Here is a 26,675-nt window from a genome sequence, read left to right on the forward strand (position 1 = left end):
CATGATCAAAGTAAGAACCTAGAAATCACCCTCCAGGAAGTTCTCAAAGAAAACTGCCCTGATGTTTTAGAACCAGAGGGCAAAATAGAGGTTGAAAGAATACACCGATCACCTCCTGAAAAAGATCCCCAAAAGAAAACTCCTAGGAATATTATAGTTAGGTTCCGGAATTCCCAGATCAAGGAGAGAATATTACAAGCCACCAGGAAGAAACAATTTGAATATTGTGGAAACACAATCAGGATAACCCAGGTTCTGGCAGCTTCTACACTGAGGGATGGAAGGGCTTGGAATGTGATATTCCAGAGGTCAAAGGAACTGGGATTAAAACCAAGAGTCACCTACCCAGCAAAACTGAGTATCATGTTTCAGGGGAAAATATGGTCATTCAGTGGAATAGAGACTTTCAAGCATTTTTGCTGAAAAAACAAGAGTTGAATAGAAAATTTGACATTCAGATACAAGAAGCAAGAGAAGTATGAGAAGGTAAAGAGGGAAAAGAAGTCATAAGGAACTTATCAAAGTTGAACTATTAATATTCCTACATGGAAAAACAATAATTGTAACTGATGAAACTTTTCTCAGTAGTTGAAGGGAATAGAAATATATATATATATATATATATATATATATGTATACACACATATACGTATATATGTCTATATATGAGGGTATATGGCCATATGAATACATATGTGAATGTGTGTATATATGTTTACAGGCATACATAGATAGAGGGCACAGGACCAATTTAACAGGAAGGGATGATACTTAAAAGGTGAAATTAAGAGGTGAGAGAGGAATATAATGAGAGGAGATGGGGAGAGACAGATTGGGGTAAACTATCTCATAACAGAAGAGGCATGGGAAAATGGTTACAATGGAGGGGAAGAACAGGAAGGCAAAAGGGAATGGGTCAACCTTACTCCCATTGAATTTGGCTTGAGGAGAGAATGAAATACACACTAAATAGGGTATCTCACCCTACAGGAGAGTAAGGGGGTAAGGGGATGAGAGGGGGGGATGATGGAAGGAAGGTCAGGCTGGGGGGGGAGGGAAGTTGGAAGCACCCATTTTTTAAAAGGGATCTGATCAAAGTAGAAAATAGAACAAGTGGGAGGTGGGATAGGAGGGAGGGAAATATAGGAGGGAGGGAAATATAGTCAGTCTTTTACAATATAACTACTATATTAGTGTTTTGCATTAGCTACACATGTACAACCTATACTGAACTGCTTATCTTCCAAGTAAAGGTGGGTGACAAGGGAGGAAGGGAATGAATCTGGAATTCAAAGTTGTAAAATAAAATATTCAAATATATATATATATATATACACTATTATTAATACTATTTTACATGTAATTGGGAAATAAGATATACAGGCACTGGGGTGTAGAGTTCCCCTGGAAAAGTCAAAAGGGGTATGGGAGAAAATATGGGAGAGAGCAGATTGGAAGAGGGGATATCCTGTGAGATTGCTATTTTGGGGCGTCGGTAGGGGAAAAACATGGAGAAAATTTGTAACTCAAAATCTGGTGGAAATGAATGATGTAAATCAGAAGTTAAATAAAGCATTTTAAAAAAGAAAGCTTTTATAGCAAGTAAGCATAGTCAAGCAAAATTTTAAAAAATTGTCTATCTTTTGCTTTTAAATCACTTTATTTAATAATATAATCCCTTTTCTTTCCTTCATCAGAAAGTTATTCTTTTCAACAAGAAAAAAAAGGGTGGGGGAGAAAGCAGTGCTACAAAACTAACCAACATCATATGCAATGTTTCACAGTCATATTCCCCACCTCTGCAAATAAGGTATAAGAGGACTAACATCCAACAGAATTCCCCCTCTTTAGGAAAGAGAGATGGAACATGATTTGTTTTTCCTAAAAAAACAACAAAGCTGTGCCCAATACCTGATAGGCCCTAATCCCCCTGGACACAGCTTTCCAGTTACATTAGGAAATAAAATGTCCCATTCAGATGAAACTGGGGACTCTCCAATTTGGTGGATATTTGAGTCACCATACCCTTTGCTGCTTGACCAGATATGTTTCCATATGGAGAGACAAGGGGGCTATTTCTAAAGAAGTTAAGTGACACAATATCTTTATTACCCATTCTTGCTATGTTAAGGCAGAGTAAACCTTTTGGTCAACTGTTCAGTAAGTTGTCATTGCTTCATTTCCTCCCAAAATCAAACCCTGGATATAATAGTGGAATTAGGACCTGTCCTGACATTTGGTATAGCTGGTGACTGGGATGAAATAATATGGCCTTGTGGCTATATTGTGGTTGAGTTGTGATCAAATGGTCAATAGAGGGAAGCAGTATCAGGTCTCAAGGGAACTTTGTTTCATATGTAAGGATTCTTATCAGTGAGACAAGGATCAGGCTTCCATTCACATAGAGCTTTTGCTCAGTGGGTGCTGGACAAGACACCCTAATAGTGCAAAGAAAACACCAAATCCAGCATTCATTCCCTGGTGGTAGTTGACCATCCTGCAGAAGTCAAATCACCAGCATAAGACTATAAATGAACTGACTCAGCATATTCTGGAAATAGAGACCAAGATCTCAGTTCCTATACGTCATTCAATGAATGCCTAAGAGTATCCAAGAGAACTGCACTGTCATGAAAGTAAAATGATTGCTGCAGATGGGAGTGGTGACAGGAAGGCTGCAGTCAGGAATCCCTCACTTGGTCTTTGACTCAGAGGATGTAATTGTTACAATCTAATGAAATGAGAACCATGACACAGGAGCAAAACGAGAACACTGGGGGTCCCAATAGTAAGTAGACCCCAAATTGTCTTATTACTCTTCCTGGGAGAAAGGTGATTCTTTGTCCTAAGGGAGCAAGGGGAAGGCAAAAATTCTACACCAAGGAACTGGGTAAGCTGCAAGAGAAGTTCTGACAAACCTGATAAACTCAATGAAGAAATGGCTCCTGGGGTGGCTGAGCCAATGCTGAGAGGCTTTCTATAGCAATGTTTCACGAATCTGGGGAGCTATGTATGGATTTAGTGTTATAGTAAGCTAACTTTATTAAAGCTGCCAGAGTGAAACTGCCCTTTGTCTTTTTTTTTTTTAGGAGTTCAGATGAGTTATTTGGACCACAACTCACAATGATGAATTCTTATCACAACCAGCTCCCCGTGAGTATTTACAAGAAAGATTTGAAATGAGTTTGATAGATTGGATTTATGTGCCCCTACATGATATATCAGGCCCTATTAGCAACTTGTATCAGAAGCAATTAAATCCCTCCTTCTGGATAGAGCCTCACCAGAATGGCTTTCTATTTTAGTTATTGGTATCCTGCCACACAATTCTACAGGTGTAGGTTAACTGATTAATTCTGGGCAGTAACTCAGGACTGTTATGACTTGGGCAAATACTACTGTCAATGAAAAGAGGCATTCAGAGGATGGAAGTGTGGCATAGGAAAGGCATAGAGCCTGCCACCTTGCTACATGGGCAAAAGGTAATAAAACTCTCAAAGAGGGAACTTTGGGTGTGGTTCCTCAAACATGCGGATGATTTGTTTTTTTAAAGCAATTGCTGTCCAGATGATGGAGAGGCTAGTAAAACACTACAGGGAAATTCTGCACGAATACACTAATGGCCCTATCTTTTCACAGATAGATTGCAGCTATGCCAGAGACCAAGAGCTCCTCCAAATCCAGGAACACTGTCTTGTGGTAGGCCTTCACTAGGCCTATTGGACTTGGTTTCTGAGGAATACCATTTTGCCTGGTTTAACAATGGTATCCTCTAAGAGAGGCATATGCAATCAAGATTTCAGCAGCTACTAATCAACAATAGAGAAGCTCTTAGCAAATTTTCCCAGTAGGTAGAGCTACAATTTGCATGGCTGGCATGTGAGAGTGCCTTGAGGTATGAGGCAGAGGGGGTCTTTGCCTACACTTACTCAGGGAAGTGCAACAGGGGTTTCAAAATGGCAACAAAGTTGTCATGATGACCTGATGGGTTCTTGCCTTCCTAGATACAGTTTCTGGCCACCTAAGGAATAAAAACATCCCACCTATATGAAGTCAGTGCCCCTATGACATAGTGAATGTATTTAGACCACTTGGGTAACCACACAACAACCAAAATGTTTCCATATGGAGAAAAGGCAGGAAGGGTACTATCTATAGAACTAAGGGTCTCTATAGGAAGGTAGATGGTCCAGTGGATAGATCACTGGGCATGGAATGAGGAGATGAGTTCAAATGTGACCTTGAATCTGTCTCACTTACTAGCCTTACATAACCTGGGCAAGTCACTTAACCTCTGCTTGCCTCAGATTCCTCAACTTTAAAATATGAATAGAAACTACCCCCCAGTGTTGTGGTGCAGCTCAAATAAGGTAATTTTTTTTTTTAAAGCAATTGGGGTTAAGTAACTTGCTCAAGGTTACACAGCCAGGTGTTTCTGGGTAGGTGCTAAGTGTCTGAGCTTGCATTCGATTCCAGGTCATCCTGACTCTGGGGCCGGTGTTCTTACTTGCTGTGCTACCTGGCCGCCCAAATAAGGTAATTTTTGCAATGGAGTTAACACAGTGCTAAATGTAGCACATGGAGTAATAGAACAATGCTATATAAATGCTAACTATTACTATTACAATCTTCATTACTGTTGCTGTTCCCTCCTGTTATACCATTTAGTCATTTTACATATTTTCTGCTTCTGTGTGCTTAACTTTGCCTTAGTCTACATGTTTTCACAGATTTCCAAGTATTCTTCATGTTTATAAAGATTTTTTAAAGGAAAGCACATTTATGTACCAGAATTTATTTAGCTATTTCCCAATTGGTGGGCAACTGGTTTCAATTTTTTGCTACTACAAAAAAGTATTGCTTGCTATGAACACTTTGGTGTATTTTGGACAGACATCTCTCTGACTTTCTTGGGGAATTATCTGGTCAATAAATAAATCTAGATGAAAGAGTATGTAATTTTGTCATTTTCTTTTTTTTTTTGGAGGGCAGTTGGGGTTAAGTGACTTGCCCAAAGTCACATGGCTAGTAAGTGTGTCAAGTGTCTAAGGCCGGATTTGAACTCAGGTCTTTCTGACTCCAGGGTCAGTGCTTTATTCACTGTGCCACCTAGCCGCCCCTCATTTTATTCACATAATTTCAAACTGCTTTCCAGGATGGATGGAACAATTCACAGTTCCACCATATATTTCCACAACCCCTACAAGATTAGCTATTCCCTTTTTATCTCATTTTTGTCCCTTCATTAGGTGTGACTTTAACTTTCACAGTTATTTTGATTTGCATTTCCATTATTAGAAGTGATCTGGGGCAATCTTCTCTACCTTTGATCACTATGGACATTTTCATTTTTCTTCTTCTAAGATTTCTTTCAAGTGACCACCAACCAAGATGTCTGCTATCTCAAGTGCAACAAAAACCTGAATTTCATGTCAGTCCGAAAAACAATGAAGAAATTCATTAAGAAAGTACAATGAGTGACTTCTACCTCAAAACTGCACAAGTCAGTCTGAAACCAAAAGGAAACAGATCTCCAAAAAGAAAAGGCAACTCCAGGAAAATCAGCACCAGTTCAGGCAAATAAGCATGACCAGGTGAGCTAGCAACAAGTATTGATGGTAGAGTTCTGTGTTGTGAAGTAATAGCACAGACAGGTCCCAGGAGTGTCAAAAAGTCCATGGATGACCAGAAAACTGATAGGGTAGGGATGTTCTAAGTCAAGTATTGCCAGGAGACAGTGCACTATTGTAAAAGCTCAAAGGAGAAAAGAATAAAACCCAAACTTCTATTTCATACTTAACCTAAGCAATAGGATTAAAGACTTAGTAAAAAAAAGCACTTAGAAGTCATGTAGTCCATTCTACCCACCTTAAAAAAAAAAGGCAAAGAAACTTAAAGAGGTCAAAGAAGTGAAATAATTAGCCCAAGATCACAGAGCTTGTGTTCTGTAAGTAGAGGACATGGAATTTAAATCCAAGTCCTCTGACTCCAAATACAGTGTTATTTTCCTCTACAAAATCACTCTTATGATATATAGACAGAAAAATGTCACAATGCCTTAAGACTGGGTATGCCAACGGTAGAGATAGAGTATAGATGGAAGGAAGGCTGAAGCCAAAGGGAAAACAAATCACTTTGAGTAGACTGAACAAAATAGCCCTGCCCTTTCAGGAAGAACAAGACAGGCAAGTTTCAAGACGTAAAACAGAAGGGAAACTTGGCAGTGATAAGCTCTAGAATTCAGGGGTTGGGAAACCTGCAGGCTCAGGGACACATGTAGCCCTCTAGGTCATCAAGTGTGGGCCTTTACTGATAATCCTTAGTAAGAGGATTTGTTCTACAAAGTCTGACTTAAGTTAAAGGGCCACACTGGAGGACCTACAGGATCACATGTGGCATCAAGGCCAAAGACTCCCAACCCCTGCTTCCAGATGATAATAGCAACATCAAAGGGCACCTATAAAAAAAAGAGTAGGCTATGGATATTGAAGAACCATGAGACAACTGCCTAGACATAGTGGTTTGGTATTCCAAGTTTTCACTACTCACAGGCTAGAAATTGCTTGGATGACTGAGACATGCCATCTTGTCAAATGTATGCATATAATAGCCAAAGAAAAGGGGAAAAAAATATGTACTGAGGACAGAGCTCTTTCACATTGTTGGGTTCTATGGTTTTCATGGGCAAATTCTGCATATTCCATTTTAAAAAGTAATCATTACTGATCCAAGCAATCTGGAACTATAGACAAAAAGCTATAAAACTGTGCATATACCCTTTGATCCACCAATACTACTACTAGGTCTGTATTCCAAAGAGATCATACATAAAAATGGGAAAAGGACCCACAGGTACAAAAATATTTCTAGCAGCTCCTTTTGTGGTGACAAAGAACTGCAATTTGAGAGGATGCCCATCAATTGGGAAATGGCTTTATCAAGTTGTGGCATATGAATGTAACTGAAAACTACTATACTAAAAGAAATAATGAGCAGGGGTGGGCTAAGCCAAGATGGAGGAGTAAAAGCAGAGACTTGCTTGAGCTGTCCCCTAATCCTCTAAAAAATGACTCGAAACAAGTTCCAGAGCTGAAGAATCCACAAAATGACAGAGTGAAACTCATCCCAAGACAGTCTGGAAGGTCAACAGGAAGAGTATATTGCACCAGGCTGATAGTGGAGCACAGACCAGCATAGGCCCTGTGGTGACTTATAGCCTTATCAACCCACAAACACAGACAATAGTGGAGAAAGTCAGTGGGGGAACACTGGGTAAATGAGGAGCACGCTGACCGGCGGAGGTGGTGGTGGCGACAGCAGTAGTGACTGCTCACTGAGCTGTGGGTCCACAGGCAGTGGACCATCCAGTGGCTGATGCAAAACCCCGGAAGTCTAGGACAGTACACACACTCCTAACCCCACTGGAAGCAGAGTCCTGCCTTGACAGGGAGTTAGAAAATCAAGTATTTGGCAGGGAATATGAGTAAACAGTGTTAAAAAACTCAAGACTACTGAATCTTACTTTGGTGACAAAGAAGATAAAAACACACAACCAGAAGACAGCAAAGTCAAAGTCCCTACATCAAAAGGCTCCAAGAAAAATATAAATTGGTCACAGGCCATGGAACAGCTCAAAAAGGATTTTGAAAACCGAAATTGGGAAGAAAAATGAGAATGATGCAAGAAAATCATGAAAAACAACTCAACAGTTGCTAAAAGAGACCAGAAAAAAAAAAACAACAACTGAATAACACCTTAAAAAGTAGACTAACCCAAATGGCAAAAGAGGTCCAAAAAGTCAATGAGGAGAAGAATGCCTTAAAAAGCAGTATTGGCCAAATGGAAAAGGAGGTCCAAAAGCTCATTGAAGAAAATAATTCCTTCAAAACTAGAATGGAGCAAATAGAAGTTAATGACTTTATGAGAAATCAAAAAATTATAAAACAAAAGCAAAAAATAAAACAAAACTGTGAAATATCTCATTGGAAAAACCACTGACCTGGAAAATAGATCCAGGAGAGATAATTTAAAAATTACTGGACTACCTAAAAGTCATGATCAAAAAAGAGCCTAGACATAAACTTGTAAGAAATTATCAAGGAAAACTGCCCTGATAGTCTAGAACCAGAAGATAAAATAGAAATTGAAAGAATCCACGAACTGCCTCTTGAAAGAGATCCCAAAAGGAAAATTCATACAAATATTGTAGCCAAATTCTGGAGTTCCCAGGTCAAGGAGGAAATAATGCAAGCAACCCAAAAGAAACAATTCAAGTACTGTGGAAACACAATCAGGATAACACAAGATCTAGCAGCTTCAAGGGACTGAAGGGCTTGGAACATGATATTTCAAAGGTCAGAAGAGCTAGGATTAAAACCAAAAATCACCTACCCATCAAAACTGAGTTTCCTCCTTCAGGGGAAAATATGGATATTAAATGAAATAGAGAACTTTCAAGCATTTCTAATGTCATACACGAGCAGCTTTCCAGAAGAATGCTACTGTGAACAACTTTTAATGTTCTAATTACACAGATAGTGAACACTATATTCCACAACAAATCATAGCAAAACATTCACAGTAAATCAAGGTACAGCATTCACAACATTACAACTTATCACAGAAAATCACAATATAGTATTCACAACAGCTTATCATTAAAATGGCCACATAGTTTTCACCAAAGTGGTCACAATATTTAGAACAAAGAACAATCATCTCAAAGTACAATAGTCAAAGTCTTCCGCTCCTGGGGCACACTAAATTAACTCAATCAGTTACTTATTCAGCAATCAATTACTAAGTATCATTAATCACTAAGTATAATCATTAGAAAATACACAGGAACTGGGAGCTGTCTCCAGGGAGGCTGAAGAGGAAGCCAGGGAAGCCTTCCCTCCCCGCCTCCCCCCCCCCAGCTTTCCCCCCCACCCTGGCTGGATAACATGATTCTGATTTTTTTGAACACACTGCAGAAGACTGAGGAAGCATGACCAGGATTCTAAGACTGTCTGTTTGTGGCTTGGTTGATCCTTGAATTCCCAGGAACAGAAACTGTAAAGATTTGAGATGGACTGGACACTGTGAGCTCCAATATGGAGCAGGAACTGCCCAGAGAACTGGACAAGGACCTGGAAGCTGTCTGCTTCTGAATGCAGGTGACTGTTTGGTGGATTTGGGTAGGAGCTGGGACCATGAAAGGGGATCCAGGGAATCTGAGAGACCACCCCAAGTCAAGCTGAAAGAAGACTTTACTTGGATACTGTATACTCACTAAGGAATTGTAAATTTACTAGTGACCTACAGGTTGAGGGTCTGTATATTTTCTATAATGATACTTAGTAACTGATTGCTGAATAAATAACCGAGTTAACTTAAGTGTGCCACATGAGTGGAAGACTGACTAGTGCACTTTGAGATAACTAAGGAGGCAAACCACCTTAGGGATGATTGAATGTACTAAATGATTCTACTTTGTTGGAAACTATTGTGACCACTTTGGTGAAAACTATGTGGCTGTTTTAATGATAAGCTGCTGTGAATACTATATTGTGATTCTCTGTGATAAGTTGTAATGTTGTGAATGCTATACATTGATTTATTGTTAATGTTTTGTTCTGACTTGTTATGAATAGTGTTCACTATACTATGTAATCAGAACCTTAAAAGCTGTTCACAGTAGCATTCTTCTGGAAAGTTGCTCATGCATGGCATTACAGCATTCTTGATGAAAAGACCAGAGCTGAACAGAAACTCTGACTTCCAAATACAAGAATCAAGAGAAGCATAAAAAGGTAAACAGTAAAGAAAAATCTCAAGTGACTTATTAAAGTTGAACTGTTTACATTCCTACATGGAAAGATGATATTTGTAAGTCATGAGACCTTTCTCACTATTAGGGTTTTGGAGGAAATATATAAGTAGATAGATAGATAGATAGATAGATAGATAGATAGATAGATAGATAGATAGATAGATAGATAGATAGATAGATAGACAGACAGACAGACAGATGGATAGATAGACAGACAGATGGATAGATAGACAGACAGATGGCACTGAGTGAGTTGAATATGAAGGAATGATAAAATTAAGGTATGAGGAATATATTGGGAGAAGGAAAAAGGGAGAAAAAAGAATGGGCTAAATTATCTTACATAAAAGAGGAAAGAAAAAGGTTGCACAATGGAGAGGAAGAGGGTGGAAGTGACAGGGAATGAGTGAAACTTACTCTGACAGGATTTGTCTTAGGAGGGAGTAACATATACACTCAATTGGATATGATACCCTATAGGAAAGTAAGGGGGTGAGGGGGTGAGAGATGATAGGAGAGCAGACTGGGAGAGGGAGTAGTGAGAAGCAAACACTTTTGAAAACAGACAGGATCAAAGGAGAAAGCAGAATAAGTGGGGGGGGGGAGGATAAGATGGAAGTAAATATAGTTAGTCTTTCACAAAATGACTTTTATGGAAGTGTTTTCCATAACTAATTATTTATAACCTATATTGAACTGCTAGTCTTCTCAATGAGGGTGGGTGGGGAAGAAGGGAGAGAACCTGGAACTCAAAGTTTTAAAAACAGATGTTTAAAAAAATGTATATTTTCGTGCAACTGGGGAAAAAGATATACAGGCAATGTGGTATAAAAATCTATCTTGCCCTACAAGAAAGTAAGGGTGAAGAGAATGTTGGGGGGGGGTGTTGATAGAAGTGAAGGGGGACTAGAGAAAGGGGTAATCAGAATGCATGCCATCCTGGGTGGGGCAGGGGGGGAAGAGACTGAAAGAAAATTTGGAACTCAACCTTGTGGAAATGAATGTTAAAAATTAATTAATAAAATAAATTTTAAAAAGAAATAATGAGCAAACAAATTTCAGAAAAAGCTGGAAACTTACATGAACTGATGCTGAATGAAGTGAGCAGAACCAGGAGAACATTGCACATATTAACAACAATGATGATGACCAATTTTGATAGACTTAGCTCTTCTCAGCAATATGATAATCTAAGACAATTCCAAAAGACTCCTCATAGAAAATGATATCCCCATTTAGAGAAAGAACTATTCAATCTTAATGCAGATGAAATTATACTATTTGTCTTTGTTTTTTTCTTTCTTGTGTTTTTTCCCTTTTGTTCTGATTCTTCTTTCACAATATGATTAATATGGAAATATGTTTAATACAACTGTATGTGCATAACCTATATCAGATTGCCTGCTGTCTTGGTTAGGGGTCAGAGCAGGGGAGTAAAAAATCTGGAACTCAAAATCTTATATAAGTGAATGTTGAAAGCCATCTTTACATGTAATTGGAAAATAAGAATACTATTAAGGGGAAAAAAATGTCTTCATTAAGAAATACTCAGAACAAATTTTGTTAGGTCCCAGTTCTTGAGACTAGTTTCATCAAAACATTATTGCTACCAGTGAAAATGAGTTTTACTGATGAAAACCAAAGAAATGGCCACTAATATTAATTAGGCTACTTAAATCAGACATAACTGTATATGCCTATAGTCCCAGTTATTGGGGAGGCTGATGCTGGTGGATCTCTGGAGACAGGAAATTATAAATTACATTAGGGCTAAGAAGCCAATTACGTCTCCACAGTAAGCCAAACACCAATATGGCAAGACCTAGAGATCCTAGGGCCATATAAGTCATCATGCTATCTAAAGAGATATGAACCAATCCTGGTCTTAAATTAAGGACGTCAAAGTTTCTATTCCATTCAGTAGAGGGTCATGAATATGAGAGAGACCCAGTCTCAAAAAACAAAAAATTAAGATTTTTGGTACCTAAAATTCTAAATACTCTCAAAACATTTAATATCTAAGAATTCAGTAAAAAACAAAATTAATTTCTCTATCAAAACTAATCATGATATTACTTGAATTATTTTCTCTTTCAGTAAATTAAAATTTCCAATACAATCTCCAAAAAAAGTAACTAACTCTTACATCAATTTGATGGGAGGTAGAACCAAGACGACAGAGTAGCAGCAAACAGTAATAATAAACTCCTCTCACAGAATGCTGCCCCCAAAATAACCCACAAAAAAACAAGTCTTCTAAACAGATGTAGAAAATGTACCAGACAGAATCCTGATGAGAATACGGGAAAAAAAAAAAGTTACAGCAGATCATTTGTCTAGCCCAAGTCATCACAGATCCCTGAGAAGTCTGTGGACACTGGGGATGGGGTCTGGTAAGAAATAAACTGCAAGAGGAACACTCTCTCTGATCAATGTGCAGGGAAATGCTGTGAAATTGAACAAAAGAGGTCCCAGACCCACAATGTGGCACCATGAGGAAAACAGGTTCCATCTGACAGTTTTGTTTGTTTACCATCCCATTTCAGTTTTCAGATCCAGGGCAACCTTAAGAAAAGGATGAGAAACCAAGTAGCATTTCAAAGTAGGGAGACTGGGCAGTGCAGTGTGAAGGACAAAGTTCAGAAGCACTGGTATGGAACAGAGAAAAATATTTCAGTTATAATTTCTGGGCTAACCTGAAGCTTGCAGAGGAATAAACATCAGAAATTCTAGACCAAAAGGTGAAGTCTGCAGTTCTGTCACTGAATCAGAAGAAATTCTTAGCTAAATCATAGAGGGTAAAGATGACTGCAACTAATTGACTTACTTAAAGACCCAAACCTAGGTCAGAAGCTTATTCTACACAGACAAGGGGGGCAGTAATCAAATTTTGCCTTCCCACTTTGTGGAAACTCAAAACTTGCAAGTCTTCAGCCTGATCTATCCCATAAAAATACCAACACTCCATATCCCCAAGAAAACAACAAGAATAGCCTAGATATTCTTTCCAGGAGAAGTGCCTAGCCCTAATTTTAAATCCAAAGTCAGTAAGTAGGCTGGAAAAATGAGTAAACAAAAAAAAATGAATTCTCTCATAAAAAGTTACTATGGTGACAGGGATATTCAAGACACAAATCCAAAAGAAAAGAACTCTAGGGACAGCTAAGTGGCATAATGAATTAGAGCACTGGCCCTGTAGTCTGGTGGACTTGAGTTCAAACCCAGCCTCAGACACCTGACACACTTACTAGCTGTGACCTTGGACAAGTTACTTAACCCAATTACCTTTCCTTGCCCCCTCCAAAAAAAAATTCTTAAAACATCTATAAACAAAGCCTGAAAGAAAAGTAAAGCCATAGGCACAAATTTAACTAGAATATCTAGAAAAGAAAAATCAAGTTAAAAAAAAAACATTTGAATGATTTTTTTTAATCAACAAAATGAGAGGACTAGAGGGAAAAATGGAAAAGTAAGAACTATGAAAGAAAGATTTGGAAATGGAATAAAGAGCTTGGCAAAAGGGGTACAAAACACTAGTCAAGCAACAAATTCTCTAAAAATCAGAATGGTACTGAAATCAATTACTTGATAAGCACAAAGAAATGTTAAAACAAAATCAAAAGACGACAATTACAAGCATAGAACAAAATATAAGGATTCTCAGAGCAACAACAGGCCTTGAAAACAGATGGAGAAGAAAAAAAATTAACTAACTGAAAGAAAACTGCCCAAATCCCTCAGAACCAGAGGATAATAGAAAAAAATCTAATGGGCACCACCTGAAAGAAACCCCAAAATGAAAACTCCCAGGAACAGTACAGTGAAAATACAGAGATTCCAGGTCAAAGGAAAAATGCTGTAGGCAGCCAGAGAGAAAGTCAAGTTAGGATCACACCTTATATAACAGTCACCAATACAAAGGAGCAGAGATTTTAGAATACAATATGCCAGAAAGCTTTATAACCTATAACTTACCCAGCAAAATCAATCATAAACATATTATTTTCAGTCTCACATTCAATTTTTCATCACCCCATTTTGAGGTTTTCTTGGCAAAGATACTGGAACAATTTGCTATTTCCTTCTGCAGCTCATTTTACAGATGAGGAACTGATTAGTAAATGTCTGAGGCCAGATTTGAACTCATGAAGATGAATTTTCCTTATTCCAAGTCAAGTGCTCTATCAATTGTGCCACCTCGCTTCCTTCAATATAAACATACAAGGGGGAACCTTTAATGACTTTGAAGTTCAAATACAGGACTTGAGACTTATAAAAAACAAAACATAAACCACGATAAAGGACTACATAAAGATGAACTGCTTACATTCAAAAACAGTGAGACAATATATATCCCCTCTGAACCCAATCATGATGAAGGGTCATAGAGGGAATCTAATTAGACAAGGCCTGGGTGTAGGTCTTTTATAGCTTGAAAATCTTAAGAAAAAAATTACCTCACATAATCAGGGTGTGCAAGTAGATATCAATACAAACAAGAAGGAGAATGGGAAATAGTTGACACTTGAAAATCTCAAATTTATGTGAACTATTCAAAGAAGAGAAGAACACACAAACTGGGTTATAGAAATACATTTCACTCAATGGGAAATACAAAAGAAGGGGGAAAAAGAAATTTGACGATAGACATGTCAAGGGAAACATTAGTGCAAAGCAAAACAAATTCTTACTAATGATCTACAAAAACAATTTTTGGTTCTTTTTTGAGGTATCAAAGAATGGGAATCTTAGAGAGTATCCATGGAAAGGTTAAACAAGTAATACTACATAGATTGCTATAGCATATAGCTTGTGCCATAAGAAATGATGAAGGGAATGGTTTCAGAGAAAACTGAAAGGACCTGTATGAACTGATTTAGAGTGAAGTAAACAGAACCAGGAAAAAAATTTTTTTTAAATATGATGAAGACAAATAACTTTGAAAGAATTAAGAACTCTGATCAGGATAATGACAAACCATGATTCTGGAGGACAAATGCTACCCATCTCTAGAAAGGTAAAGACTCAGTGCAGAATAAGATATTTTTTTTACATGACCAATGCAGAGTGTATTTTGCTTAGCTGTAAATGTTTTAACAATTTTTAAAAGTTTCTTTCATTCTCAATTGGGAGAGGATTAAGGGAAGAAGGAGAGAAAGTGGATTTGTGCTACTTCAAAAAAAAATGAGCGTGTATACATACATACATACATACACACACACATATAGTTTTCTGTTTACTACATTCAATTCAAACTGATCTCAGTCCAGTGTCTATGTCTAACCTCACTTTTCTTGTAAATGTCATGGCATGACCTTCTGATAAAAAAAAAACCTACTTGCTGCTTTCTTCCACACACAACTTACTAAAATTACACGGAGCCTTTGCAAATATGGTTTTTCTCTTCTTAGAATCCCTTCTTCTTTCCTTAAAACTAAGTTATATTACCTCTTTTAAAACATGGCTCAAATTTTCCTTGACCTCTTCTGGCTAAACTCATAGGATTTCTCCACTCTTTGATTAATTTCTCTCCTGGACATTACAATGAAAATTTCCACATTACAATGTCAATTTCACTATAGCATATATTTTTTACATCAACACATGTATGTTGTACCTCTGCACAATATTCTTTCCGGATACATCCCTGTTTTATTCCTTTTGAATTACTGTTAGAGTGTCTTTTAAAGCATTCCACACAGTAGGTATTTTGTAATGCTTAACTAATCAGATTTAATCATGCAAAGGTCCTAATGCTCAGATTCCCAGGCTAACTCCAGAGTAGACCATAAGTTTAAGGAGGGTACTAGGGAGACCTGCTTATTACTATCAGGTCTAACTTAATGATCAGAGAGATAAATGAAGAGTATCTTTCTCAGATACCCATTGGTGATCTATTGGTTGAACAAATGAAAATCCTTCTAAAGGAACAGTAGTGGTTTTGTGACTGACAGGCTCCTGATGTACAAAAAAGCTTGTATACCCACAACTAAGGATAATTATCCCATAACTCCTAAAAAGGCAGAAACAATGTAAGATCATAAGAGGCAACACAGTGCAGTAAATAAGGTACTTGAATCAGGAAGACATGGGTACAAATCTCTAAAAATAACCAGCCATATGAACCTACTAGGTCAGTTACTTTAATTTCTAAGACTTGGTTTTATCATCTATAAAAAGAGGAGGTTGGACTTAATGGCTTCCAAAACTCCCTTTCATGAAAAATGCTATTCATCCTCAGAGAAAGAATTAATGGTGTCAGTACAGACTGAAAATTACTTTTATTTTACTTTATTTTTCTCGAGTTTTTTGTCTTTTTCTTTCACAACATCAGTGTCATGGATATGTTTTGCATGACTACATATGTTTAACCTATACAGAATTGCTTGCCTTCTGAATGAGGACGGTAGGGAGGGAGGAGAGGGAGAATTTGAACTTAAACGAATGTTAAAAACTGTCTTTACACGTAACTGGGGAAAAGTAAAGTACTAAATAAAAGCTAATATAAATAAATAAAGGTCCCTTTCAGATTTATGTCTGATATTATAATCCTAAAACCAAGCCTTAGGGTTGTCAAACCATGAAGACAACCGGACAGAGCTTTTATTTCAGGTATTTATAAGTTTTCATCCACAGATCACAGGCAAAACTAGACTGAACCACTTGCTTCCCTGCACTAGGTAGTGCTATCTTCCAAAGACAGCATTGATTCATTCACTCAATCATCCTGAATTAAGTATTTACTATGATCAAAATGTCATTAGTATATTAAACAATGATACTTAAGATATGGCCCCTATATAAAGGTACTAGCTAACAAGAAGGATGTCCCACATATACAGATATGCAATACTACACAATAATTATATAATTTCTATAATTCAGAATCATATAATGAAGTCAGGAGATATTCAAAACACTATTAACATCAGGAGGAGAGTCCATTTATAACAGGGGTGATCAGTGAAGAGTTCATAAAAAAGGTGGTATTTGAACTGAGTCTTGACTTGAAGGAAAAGTGGAATTTGAATAGGTAAAAAGGTGGATGTGGGCATAAGGGAGAGAATATAATTAAAAAGAGTACCATAATGTCTATAATGCTAAATGACCAAAGCTAAAGAGCCCTACCAAGGTAGACCTACCTTGGTTTCAAGTACCCTAAAGAACAACAGTGGCCAGGCTTTCAAGGCTGTTGCTTCTTATGTTAATGCTGTCAGAATCTGACTGTGAAAAAAGAACACATACAGGATTGAACCTTGAAATAAAAGTGCTAGACATGCAAAGCCTAGCATGGAATCGTTAAAAGACTATTGCAGAGTCCCAATGAGAGACTAATTTGACAGCATAGTTTGTTACAATGAATAATATATTTCTATAATCATAATTGTAAATAACGAAAATTATAGATGGAGAGATATCTGGGCTATAGTATGAGTTCTGGGAATGACTATCTGGAAACACTGAAACTAAGCACTTTACTCTGGATCTCAGTTCATTCTTATAACAGCTGATATTTATATAGAACTTTAAAGTTTGTAAAGCACTTTATATTAATTACTTCACTGGATCCTCACAATAGACCTATGAGGTGTTGTAATCACCCTCTTTTACATGTGATAAAATAGAGACTGAGAAAGATGGTCACAGAGCTAGTAAATGTCAGGGGCAAAATTTCAACCCATGTCATTTTAACTCCAGGGTAAAAACCTCTGTCTTCTCTGTGACATTGAAATACTTGTTGAGATGATTTCCTTCTACCTTAAAATTCTATGAAAATGGGCAGAGTCAAGATGGCACAGTCAAGATGGCAGGACCTTGCGCAGCCTGGGCTTCCACCTTCCCCAATTCATGTAAAAGGGGACTCTGAACAAACTTTGAAGGTGCAGAACTCACAAAATGACACAGAGAAGCTAACCTCCCGCTGAGGACAGCCTGGCAGGCCAGCAGGAATCTGCCAGCACAATGCTCTGGAAGCCGAGCCCAGGCCCACAAGAGCTGGAGGTTTTAGCCCCAGGGCAGGCCTGACCAGCCGCTGGCAGGAGGGACTCCAGATCACCAGCAGCTGTGGCCATCTCCAAAATTATCAACACATAGATGTTAAAGACAAAGGGAGAGGTCAGTGCAGTGCGGACTTTGGGACCCAGTAGTTGGGAGTGTGATGGGGGAGAAGCCGCTGAGAAGCAGCGGCAGGCAGTACAGCCGCAGCCACGTGGAAGCTTCAGCTCCCGGCCTGCAGAGTGTAGGAGTCTGAGGTGTAATCGCTCTTGGTTTAACCTGCTTGGATCTGGATTGCAGTCTAGGGTGGAGGTCCTGGGGTGTGTGTCCAGCTTGCCAGGGCGTGTGGAGGCTTCAGAAAGGGCACCCAACTAATACCTCCAGCAGCTGAGAAAACCCCAGCGTTTGGTACAAAGCTCCCCTATCTGGTAGCAGAGTCCTACTGTGTCAAAATGCCCAAAAGTCAAGTAATTGAGTGGCAACATCACCAGGCAAAGGAAACAAAGCAAACAGAAGATTCCAACATTAGATTCCTATTTTAGGGACAGAAAGGATCAAAGCATGGAAGAGGAGAAAGACAGTGAAGTCAGAACTCCTTCACCAAAAGGTTCAAAGGAAAATACAAGCTGGTTACAGGCCATAGAGGACCTTAAGAAGCAGAAAAGAGAAGTGGAGGAAAAATTGGGAAGAGAAATGAGAATGATGCAAGAAAATTACGAAATGAGAATCAACAACCTGACCGAAGAAAATAACACCTTAAAAATAGACTAACTCAAATGGCAAAAGAGGCTCAAAAAGGCAATGAGGAGAAGAATTCCTTAAAAAGCTGAATTTGCCAGATGGAAAAAGAATCTCAAAAGCTCATTGCTTCAGAATTAGACTGGAGAAAATGGAAACTAATGACTTTATGAGAAATCAAGATGCTGTTAAACAGATCCAAACAAATGAAAGAATAGAAGGCACTGTGAAATATCTCCTGGAAAAACCACTGACCTGGAAAATAGATCCAGGAGAGATAATTTAAAAATTATTGGACTACCTGAAAGCCATGATCAAAGTAAGAACCTAGAAATCGTCCTCCAAGAAATTCTCAAGGAAAACTGCCTTGATGTTTTAAAACCAGAGGGCAAAATAGAGGTTGAAAGAATCCACCCATCACCCCCTGAAAAAGATCCCAAAAGGAAAATTCCTAGGAATATTATAGCCAGATTCTGAAATTCCCAGTTCAAGGAGAAGATATTACAAGCAGTCAGGAAGAAACAATTTGAATATTGTGGAAACACAATCAGGATAACCCAGGTTCTGGGAGCTTCTACACTGAGGAATCGAAGGGCTTGGAATATGATATTACAGAGGTCAAAGGAGCTGGGATTAAAACTAAGAATCACTTACTCAGCAAAACTGAGTATCATGTTTCAGGGGAAAATATGGTCATTCAGTGGAATAGAGGACTTTCAAGCATTCTTGCTGAAAAAACCAGAGTTGAATAGAAAATTTGAAATTCAGATACAAGAAGCAAGAGAAACATGAGAAGGTAAACAGGGAAAAGAAATCATAAGGAACTTATCAAAGTTGAACTATTAACATTCCCACATGGAAAAACAATAATTGTAACTGATGAAACTTTTCTCAGTATGAAAATAGTTGAAGGGAATAAATAAATATATATATGTCTATATATGAGGGTATATGGGTATATGAATACATATGTGTGTATATATGATTATAGGTTTACATAGATAGAGGGCACAGGACCAATTTAATAGGAAGGGATGATACTTAAAAGGTGAAATAAAGAAGTGAGAGAGGAATATGAGAGGAGATGGGAAGAGACAGAATGGGGTAAACTTCCCATCTCATAAAGAAGAGGCAAGGGAAAATGATTACAATGGAGGGGAAGAATAGGAAGGCAAAATGGAATGGGTCAACCCTATTCTCATTGAATTTGGCTTGGGGAGGGAATGAAATACACACTAAATAGGGTATCTCACCCTACAGGAGAGTAGGGGGGAAGGGGATGAAAGGGGGGATGATGGAAGGGAGGGCAGGCTGGAGAGGAGGGAAGTTGGAAGCACCTACTTTTGAAAAGGGACAGGATCAAAGTAGAGAATAGAACAAGTGGGAGGTCTGATAGGAGGGAGGGAAATATAATCAATCTTTTACAATATATCTATTATGGTAGATGTTAATGTTTTGCATTAGCTACGCATGTACAACCTATACTGAACTGCTTATATTCCCAGTAAGGGTGGGTTACAATGGAGGAAGGGAATGAATCTGGAATTCAAAGTTTTAAAATCAAATGTTTTAAAAAAAAATATATATATATACATATATATGTACTATTATTAATACTATTTTACATGTAATTGGGAAATAAGATATACAGGCACTGGTGCATAGAGATCCACCATGCCCTACTGGAAAAGTCGAAAGGGGTATGGGAGAAAATATGGGAGACAGCACATTGGAGGAGGGGATATTCTGTGGGACTGCTATTTTGGGGTATTTGTGGGTAGGGGAAAAACAGGGAGAAAATTTGTAACTCAAAATCTGTCGGAAATAAATGATGTAAATCAGAAGTTAATAAAGCATTTGAAAAATGAAAAGAAATTCTATGAAAATGAAGCAAAGGCTCTAGACTCAATTGTTTTATGGGTAAAACTGAAGGGTTGAGGGTATCTTTCTAAAGCTATTTTTCATAAGCCCCTTTTAGTATACTTTTCCACTGATTAACAGTTGGCACAAATTAGTAAGCCAGACAAACAGCTCATAAGAACGAGCATTTTCTTTTTCTTTCTTTTTTTTTTAGAAGCAATCGGGGTTAAGTGACTTGCTCAAGGTTACACAGCCAGATATTTCTGGGTGTGGTGCTGAGTATCTGAGTCCAGATTTGATCCAGGTCATCCGGACACTGGAGCCGGTGCTCTTACTCGCTGAGCCACCTGGCCGCCCCTAAAACGAGCATTTTCTAAGGTGGTAGAATAAGAACAATTTCCATAAAACATTCCTTCCAAGTCTGAAACACACTTTATCAGAAAAATATATAGAACTCAGAGGTTCAGCTTAAGGAAGTGCACATGGCAAAGGGTTTCTGGCTGATGGAAGGCCCTTTGTGGGAACCTTTTATAGATTCTCTTAGGTATGGTACAATTTTCTGTTAGGGTCACTGTAGAGTCTAGAAGCTACCTTCCTTTAGTGTGTCTAGTTTTTTATTATTATTTTTTTTAACTGTTCTGGAGAATTTTCTAGGATTCTTAAGGCAAAGGCATCACAGTATAGAGACATGCAATTCTCTGGCAGCCTGGTAAAGCTTTTTGACCCTTATTTGGAATAATATTTTTAATATAATAAAATATGCATAAAATAAAATACAAAACAAATGAATATTGAAATACAGTTAAAATATTTTTAATAAGCAAGTTCAAAACCCAAGTTAGGCACTCCCTGATCAATTTAATCAACTAACACCCTTAATAAAAAATAAAAACTATAGTATTAGAAAAGGGAAACAAACCAGTGAGGTTAGCTATATTTATCTTAATCAAACTGCAGTCCTTTCTTTTGCAACTTTATAATTTCATTAACCATTCTACCCCCAAAGGGGTGAAAACAAGCAATAATGAAAACATTATACTGTCACCTAGTGATAGTACCTATATGGAAGGGGTGGGGAAGTTGCAGCAGCCTCAAGGCCACATGTGGCTCTCTATGGCCAAACTTCGCAGAACAAATTCTTTTCTGAAGGAGATTTCTGTCAAGTGTGAATTCAGTCAAAGGCCCGCATTTGAGGACTTAGAAAGTGATGTGGTTGGACTATTTGAAACATTTCTAAGAATAAAGATGTTTATCCCAAGATATCAGTAACAGAGACAACAATGCAACATGTACCAAATATTCCTAATGATACCATCTAGGGCTAGAAAAAAACTGCAAAGAGATAAAGTGGAATACTTTCATGTACTTTACTGTGTGGTAAAGAGAAAAAATGTGAGGAATCAAAAAAATAGGAAAACTTGTGAAAAAATGCAAAAATGATAAGTTTTGCATAACCACTAGAATATACATGACTACCATAATGTAAACGAAAACAAGGTAAAGAAAGAGGAAGTCAAACTCGGAATAATTGTAATAAACTACTTTGGTCCCAGAAAACAGATAATGGAACACTGCTTTCCATCCTTTTAGCAGAATGTTGCCTACCTTGTCACTCAACTGGTTATTTCTATTTAAAATTTTTCTTTTGTTTGGTTGTTACGAGGGAAAAGTTCAATTCTGGAGGTGGGGTGGAAATATCCAGAAATGAATATGGTTCCACATAGCTGGAATGTTCTCCCTCTTCAACCATACTTTTTAGCTTCCCTGGCTTTAAGATTCAGTTCAAATTCTACCTTCTGCAAGAAGCTCTTCCTGGTTACCCCAAATGCTAGTGCCTTAGGTGGTTCAGTGGACAGAACTGAGGCCTGGAGTTAGGAAGACTTGAATTCAAATTTCAGACATGTGTTTGACCAGCATGACCTTGAACAAGTCATTCAACTTCTGTTTGCCTCAGTTTGTTCAAGTGAAAAATGGGGGTAATGGAAGCACCTACCAGGAATGTTGTGAGGATTAAATGAGATGATATTTGTAAATTGCTTAACACAGAACCTGGCACATAGTAAATGCTTTATAAACACCTATTCCTTTTCCTTCCCTCCCTCTTCTGAGATTACTTTCCATCTATTCTTAATACATCTTGTATGCTACCAGGATTATTTTTGCTTACCTACTGCTGAGCATAATGTCTGACATTAAGCACATTAATAACCACTTAACAAATGCTTGACTAATTACACTTTTCACAATTGTACAATTTATATTGTGCATTTAGAAGACTATTCATGGTGATATTTAGATATTAGTTATGATTACAAAGAATCTCATTGTCACATGGAATTAAGCTATTTTAAAAGCCATAGCAAAACAGCATTGTTAGAGAAAGCAGAAGAAGGAAAGTTTAATTTTCATTTCTAAGCAGCATGAAAAATGCAACAGAATCCAAAAGCAGAGACTGCAAATACATGAACATGAGCAACACTCTCAGCAGGTTTTCCTCCCACATTCATACTCCTCGTATTCCATCTACTCCAAAAATACATTTGGAAATTGACCTCAACTTCTGAAAATGAAGATTACCAACTTTAACTCCCTAAACCAAGGAGCACCAATAAAAGGTAGTGTATAAATTTGGTCCACTTCTTTCTCATTTTAGAATGTATTCAGAAATGTGGGGAAAAGCATGATAAAAGTTAACATCTATGTACAAGTTCTGAAACCTAGCTGACAAAATGCATCAGGCACGAGTCATGTCAGAAAGCATTCCAGAATAATGTGTCAAAAGGAAAAAGCAGAAAGAATTGACTGTTTATGCAGAACAATTGCTGGGTTTATTTGTTATCCACTGAGAGACTCTTAAGGACTTGAATCACAGACAATATTTTTTATAATTAACTTGGAACTTGAATTACTAAAGATTAATCATAAATATTCATGTTAAAATATTCAGTAAAAATAAAAAAAACATGTCAGGTAAGATGCCATTTTTCTCTAAAAATTATGTAAGAAAAATTCTGATTGGAATATTGAGGGATAGTATTTGGGATACATTTTCACTCAACTTATACTAAACAAAATAAGCTTTTATTAAGCACCTTCTATATACCAGGCTTCATACGAGGTGTTTCAGATTCAAAGAATGAAATCATTCTTACTCTGAGTGAACACTTATATAAGTATGTACCAAATAATTTTTTTTCGAAAAGTAAAATATGATTACAGTTAAATCATTTTAGAACTGTAAAAAACCTAGAGATAATCTTACTGGCCCCCATCCCCTACCACCAAATGCTTATTTTTCAGACAAATAAACTGAGGTTCAGGGAGCAACCCTTCATTACAGAGCACAAAGGTTCAATTTATCTTAAATTTATTTTATTGAAGGGAGCTGTACATATCAGTAGACATTGCCTTTTTCTGATAAGGTATCTTACCTTTAATAGACTATATCAACAAATTGTTAATTGTCAAAATAGATAATAATGGACCCAATCATCTAAGGCATGCATGTATACCATGCCATTGTGGAGTCTTGTACCTCACTAGCAGACTCCACAACGGTTCCAGAAACTATAAAGAGGATATATAGGAAGGACTACTATGTCACAAGCTACTCCAACCTTCCCTCAAATTCAACGTAAAGTTTAAACAAAATTTTGTATCTACAATCGATGAATACCAACTATTTTCAACATATTTTAGAAAGTCATCTTAGTTTTATTACTTAGTGAGACTTCTCAAGATTAAAATCAGGAACATATTAGGAGACTCACAAGAAAATATATAAATAATCAAGTCATTGCCCATGCAATTAACTGTGATGATTGTATGTCATGAAAACCCATTTTAGAAATTAAACTACTAATCCTTTAATGATCTTTAAGATCACTCAATATTGAGTAAGAAAAAAAATTAATACATCAATATCTGGAGGACTTAGAAAATATAAATTAATCAGACAAACACATCACAAATAGTCATTTTCCAGTTCTACTGTATCCTCTCTCTGAGAATCCAGAAGCCACCTCCATATTAAAATCACACCCTGTCCTTGCTGGCATTTCAATACTTGCAAGACAAAGAATAGAAAATATGAGCAGTCACATGTTTCAGAATACTCTGAATTTATATAGTATATACCTTGACTTGCCAGGACTCCCATGCAGTAGTAAAAGACAAACTTTAATTATTTTTCTAGAGAGTACTAAGGTGCAATGACAAAGAAGTAGCTTTTCTGTGATGATCCAATTTTTATTTCAAAGGGGTTGTACTAAAGGAAGCTCTAACATTTAATAACATCATAATACCTTATTTTGTTTTGCCTGTACAAACAAACAAAAACCTTTTAAATAGCTATATGCAGATGGTCATGTTGACTTTAAGAGAATTTTTCCTCAAACTCTACCAAATATAAATGCCTGAAATGCAAAACACTGAGCTAGAAGTTCTGTTCTATGTGTCCTTACAGGCATGCAAGCATTTTATTAGATTCATGACAATTGTGAGATTTAAAAAAATTCACAACATGGAGACTTATTTCTCAGTTGATTTTTCTATAATCTCTGGCCTAATGATAGGAGTTCACAAGATGACCGCATAACAATTAGGAAGACTAAGGTTACAAAAAGCAAACCATTCCTTTACCATCTTCCCTGTACTATCACATAAAAATGGCAGACTCAAACACAGATGCCCTTGGAGCTATATGTAAAGGAAAGAAACAATGTAGAGAAAAGAAATATACATGGAACATTTTTGAAATATGCATTATTATCGTCATTATTATATTTCAAGGGCATCTTTTTGTAGAAGATACAATGCTGCTTTACAAAGGGCATAAAAGTCCCTTGTTAAATCAACCAGCAGCCTTAACAGCACAGAAAAATGTTAGTCATCCATTTGTTAAACCAAAATCTCCTACTACCTCCTACAATATAAAACACATTTTAAAGGGCTGTTGAGACATTAAAAAAAAAACTACACAAAGGAAGCCCTTGAAATAGAAACAAATCTTCCTAATTTTCCTCTTCTTTTATCAGAAAGCCTTTCTGCTTGCCATTACAGCACTGTCACATTGTTTCCACATGCTCAGACCTCTGAAACTTGTGTAAAAGCATTGCAAAATAAAACTGCATAAACAGCACATTTCAAAATAGAAGCTAAAAACTAAAAAAAAAATTAATCAATCAGGAGAAAAAGCCTGTGGATTCTTAACATACAATTACCATTTAATGGAACCTTTTTATAAAGTATAATAAGACAGTTATTTCAAAGTATTCTTTGACATAATCTACTCCAAGGAAGAAAATTATCATAACTGAAACTGAGCAACAATGCTTGCATTCACTTAATCAGATATTTCACATGGGTAGAAAAACACCAAAAATAAAATATTAACATATCAAATTAAATCTAATAATAATCATTACATATGTAATAATACAGTAATAATCAATCATCAAAATTAAATCTATAAACATTTAAGTATTCAAACATATTTTAACCCCTTAAAATTAATAATAAAGAATAATCTTGCCCTGTCCCCCAAGCTTGTAGACTTAAAAGCATTGCTAGAAAGGTTTCTATTTATTTGCCTTGGAACATATGGCAACATAGCCCATCAATCTAGTAAAAATCTAGATATGTTGTGCCTCTGCTACTTGCCTTATAAAAGCTGCATTTGCTCCTCTTGGTTAGGAATCACAAACAGATGAGGTAAAAAATTCCTTCATTTGTTCTTCCAGTAAGCCAAAATGAATCTCTCATTAACACACACCATTGCGGATAATTTCACACAGCACACTATATCCTGCTTTCCCCAGTTCCCAACACAGCAAGGATAATCACATTCCAGTGGGGAGTGAACAGATGGTGGATTCCATGGTAACCAGGCCTCCTGAGGCTATTGGTAGAATTGTGTGACTACTGCTTATTGGGTAACAAAGGCTCTTTGTACTTCAGTCAAGTAAATCCTTAAATACAGGCACATATAGCCAGGCACTCATAAGTACTGTGCTTGCCTAGCAGGTGTTTTACTATTTAAACAAGGCAATGTACTACAACCAAAATGCTTTTGGTGGAGCTAAATTGTGTAATACAAAGTCCTAGTATTTCAAATAGTATGACACAGTGCTCACTCACTTAACTTGATGGACACAAAAGAAATCACCTTTTTTTTAAACTCTGACATAAACATAACTGTATGTTCATATTCACTTTAAAGGGATATATATATATATATATATATATATATATATATATATATATATAT

General features: G+C 37.0%; 1 protein-coding gene across 4 annotated transcripts in view; it reads right to left on the minus strand.

Moving 5' to 3' along the window:
• Positions 1-26,675, minus strand: part of FGD4 (FYVE, RhoGEF and PH domain containing 4) — a 285,423-nt gene that overhangs the window by 148,567 nt on the left and 110,181 nt on the right. For 2 of the 4 annotated variants that reach the window (XM_069094847.1, XM_069094846.1), the window contains exon 1: positions 26,065-26,239. The exons of the other annotated variants lie outside the window; for them this stretch is intronic. The gene's annotated coding sequence lies outside the window, so the exon portion shown is untranslated. Of the gene's footprint in view, positions 1-26,064; positions 26,240-26,675 lie in introns of those variants that run through there. 4 annotated transcript variants of the gene reach the window in all.

Source organism: Petaurus breviceps, unplaced genomic scaffold, assembly GCF_028583685.1.
Source record: "Petaurus breviceps papuanus isolate PSGF00001 unplaced genomic scaffold, PetGlider_PUasm1.0 221, whole genome shotgun sequence".
Lineage (NCBI taxonomy): Eukaryota > Metazoa > Chordata > Mammalia > Diprotodontia > Petauridae > Petaurus > Petaurus breviceps.